General features: G+C 44.8%; 1 protein-coding gene across 5 annotated transcripts in view; it reads left to right on the plus strand.

Annotated features, from left to right (window-relative positions):
• The window catches only part of bicra (BRD4 interacting chromatin remodeling complex associated protein), a 122,434-nt gene that overhangs the window by 39,172 nt on the left and 79,287 nt on the right, over positions 1-3,975 (plus strand). The window lies entirely within an intron of this gene.

The following is a 3,975-nucleotide window of genomic DNA, read 5'->3' on the forward strand; positions in this document are numbered from 1 at the left end:
CTCTCTCTCGCGCACGCTCTCTCTCTCTCGCGCACGCTCTCTCTCTCTCGCGCACGCTCTCTCTCTCTCGCGCACGCTCTCTCTCTCTCGCGCACGCTCTCTCTCTCTCGCGCACGCTCTCTCTCTCTCGCGCACGCTCTCTCTCTCTCGCGCACGCTCTCTCTCTCTCGCGCACGCTCTCTCTCTCTCGCGCACGCTCTCTCTCTCTCGCGCACGCTCTCTCTCTCTCGCGCACGCTCTCTCTCTCTCGCGCACGCTCTCTCTCTCTCGCGCACGCTCTCTCTCTCGCGCACGCACGCGCACCATGTCCCGCACACACACACCTCTTGTGAAATCCTACCCTCACAGATACTGATGCACTCCCTTGGATTGACCCAACCCCATTTCCTCGTGTACTTTACCCTTTTAAACAGTCTACTGACACTCCCAGGGATTCCAGTTTACAAACATTGATTCTAGCAAGCAGCTCACATGAGTACAGGAGCTGAGTGAATTCCTTTTTAAGAATGGATGGGAGGAGAGTGAAAAACATAACTATGAAGCTTGATTGAAGGTTTGAGATTTAAACCTTTTACTGAGTCTAATTTAATCAGGGGCCTTTTATATCACATGCTGCTGGTAATTTTTAGCAGGAGATTTATCACCACTCTAAGACTGCCTCCTTCAAAATCATTGTTAGGTTTTTATGAATGGCAGTTATGTGCCAGCCCTCCTTGCCTGTCTGCTGTGTGATGGCTGTTTTAGGCAGTAATTACATCGGAGTGTGATTGCTCTGACACACTTACTGATTTTAGGTAGAATGAAGCCTTCAGCAAGAAGTGAAGCTGGTAAAGGAGGGATGGGTTATTTGCATGATGCAGTTTAGAAGGATGGACTGACAGAATTGCAGGGGACTGCTGTTGTGAACCGAGGACTTGATGGTAACCTCTTGCCACGCTACATGTCTGCTCCTCCCACAGTTCCACTGCTCCAGCTATTTTAATTTTTTTAAATTCTTGCGAGATTTCCGTTGCTCGCACGTTGTCAGCATATGCGCGGAGTTTGTTTTTGCTGGGACAGAACTGGTGGCTCCAAACTCTCCCTCGGAAGGCATCATTAGTCAGGACAGATTTAATGCTGTTTAACCATAAGACCGTCACAAGACAACTGCAGCACTAAAGGGCAAAATATGCATGCACAGTTCTTACAGCCTTTGCTGGAAAATAGTAATCAGGAGTGTTTTCTCCTTCTTCGCTTTTCCCCTTATTAACTTATGACAGAGGCTATTCTGCTTAACCACCACTGCTGCCAAACTACTCATTCCTACCCAGGGGCTATTTTTATTGAAAACAGTGGAGCTCATTAATGCAGACTGTGTCGATAATCTCTCACTCGAACAAGCAAATTTCCCTTGGTGCCAAATGTCTGAAATAAGTAGATGATGAATTAAGCCTTGTTTTTCTTTTGAAATGTTGTTGGTCTTGGTTAGTCCCTTGGAATGTACAACTTGCTGGATTGTTGACCAGTTGTAGCTAGCAAGCAATGAGTCTACAAGAGGCCCAAACATGAGGTGAGCAGAGCATCAGTAACTGTTCGTCTCGAGTAGACTGCACTTACCACACCTTGAAATATAGTGGAGGTAGTTGCATAATGATGATGTTATTGGGGTCGTAAACCAGGGTTCAGACTAATGCTCTGGGTGCATTGATACAGATCCCATCATTGCAGCTAGTGGATTGAATTCAGTTAATGTATCTGAAATTAGTCTCCGCAATGATAAATTATCTTTTTGTACTAAAATTTCATCTGTTTCACTAATATGTAGCTCTAATATATCACGGTGGCTCAGTGGTTAGCACTGCTACCTCACAGCATGATGGACCTGGATTCGATTCTGGCGTCGGGCACCTGTCTGTGTGGTGTTTGCACATTCTCCCTGTGTCTGTGTGGGATTCCTCCGGATGCTCTGGTTTCACTCATTTCAAGGGCACTTAGGGACAAGTAACAAATGTTGTCTTTACCAGTGACACGCACAGCCCATGAAACAATGAAAATAACTCCCACGCATTATCCCAAAGTGCAGTCATTTGGCAGGGCCCAACTGTTGTTAAGGTGAATCTAAACCTTTATGTACTGGAGGCTGTCGATGAGTGGCGATTCTCAGGCACTCCACATCAACAGCTTGCATTTATATAGTGCCTTTAATATAGAAAAACATCCCATTGTACTTCTGGAGTGTTAACAAATAAAATTTGATAGTAGCCTACCTAAAGATATATTAGGACAGGTGATCAGAGACTTGGTAAAAGAGCTAGGTATTAAGCAGTGCCTTAAGAGAAGGAGATAGAAGTGGAGAGAATCCAGAGCTTATTGCACAGGCAGCTTCAGGCATGATTCCATATTGCAACAGTGGACGTCAGAGGATGCACAAGAGACTGGAATTGGAGGAATGTAGGAGATATTAAATGGTGGTAAGACAATAGGAGGTGCCAATTCAGTTGATGTGGCAAAACCCTTTGAGTTAGGGAACTGTGTATACTCTGGTGCTGTAAATGGTGAACGTTTGCCTCTGCAGCAGGCAAAAAGTTTTTTTTAAAAAAAAAAGCTATGCTAAAGCTGTATTTTATTCACTTGTGAGACATGGGTATCACTGGCTGGACCAGCATTTATTGCCTGTCCCTATTTGCCCTTGAGAAGGTGGTGATGAGCTGCCTTCTTGAACCGCTACAGTCCATCAGTTGTCAATAGACCCATAATGCCCTTACGGAATTCCAGGATTTTGACCCAGCTACACTGAAGGAGCAGCGATGTATTTCCAAGTCGGGATGGTGAGTAGCTTGGAGGGGAACTTGCATGGGGTGGTGTTCCCATGTATCTGCTGCCTTTCTCCTTCAAGATGTAAATGGTCATAGGGTTGGAAGGTGTTGTTCAAGGAGCCTTGGTAAATTTCTGCAGCACATCATGTAGATGGTACACCCTGTTGATACTGACAGTTGGTGATGGAGGGAATAGATGTTTGTGGGTAAAGTGCTAATCAAGCGGGGGCTGCTTTGTCCTGGATGTTATCGAGCTTCTTGAGTTATTGGAGCTGAACCCATCCAGGCAAGTGGAGAGTATTCCATCACACTCCTGACTTGTGCCTAGATGGTGGACAAGCTTTGGGGAGTTAGGAGATGAGTTATTTGCTGCAGGATTCCTTGCCACTGGCCTGCTGTTGTAGCCACTGTATTTGCATTGCTAGTCCAGTTTCTGGTCAATAATAACCCCAAGATGTTAATAGTAGTGGATTCAGTGGTAGTGCCATCAATTTGGTATGGTGCAGTAATTATGTTATCTCTTGTTGGAGACGGTCATTGCCTGTCATTTGTGTGGCACGAATGTTACATGCCAGTTTTCAGCCCAAGCCTGGATCTTGTCCAGATTTTATATTTGGATGTGGACTACTTCAGTACCGGAGGAATCTTGAACAGTGCTGAATGTTACCCAGTCAGCGGTGAACATCCCCTTTATGTTATGTTTTAGTTAGTACCCCAGCTGTGGTCTATGTGCAGTCTGGTTGCCACACTATAGGAAAGATGTGGTTGCTCTAGAGAGGCTGCAGAAGAGATTCATGATGATGTTACTTGAGTTGGAGCAATTAACTGTAAAGAGAGGTTAGGGCAGTTTTCCTGAGAACAAAGAAGGCTGTGTGGGAGATTTGATTGAAGTGTACAAAGTTCTGAAATGCAGAGACAGATATTAATAAAGAGAACCTTTTCCCCTTTTTAAGAGATGTCTAACCAGGGGACATGGATTTAAGGAGCAGGAAGTTTAGAGAGGATTTGTTGAAGATGCCCTAGCCAAAAGGTTGTGAGTATCCAGAACTTGCGACCTAAAAGAAACCTTAAGACTTTAAAGAACTATTTAGGTGAACACTTGAATTGCTAATACATGCAAGCCTATGAAAATGGGATTAGAATAAATGGATGTTTGACCAGCACAAACACAATGGGTTGA

Source organism: Rhincodon typus, chromosome 39 (genome assembly GCF_021869965.1).
Source record: "Rhincodon typus isolate 14 chromosome 39, sRhiTyp1.1, whole genome shotgun sequence".
Taxonomy (NCBI): domain Eukaryota; kingdom Metazoa; phylum Chordata; class Chondrichthyes; order Orectolobiformes; family Rhincodontidae; genus Rhincodon; species Rhincodon typus.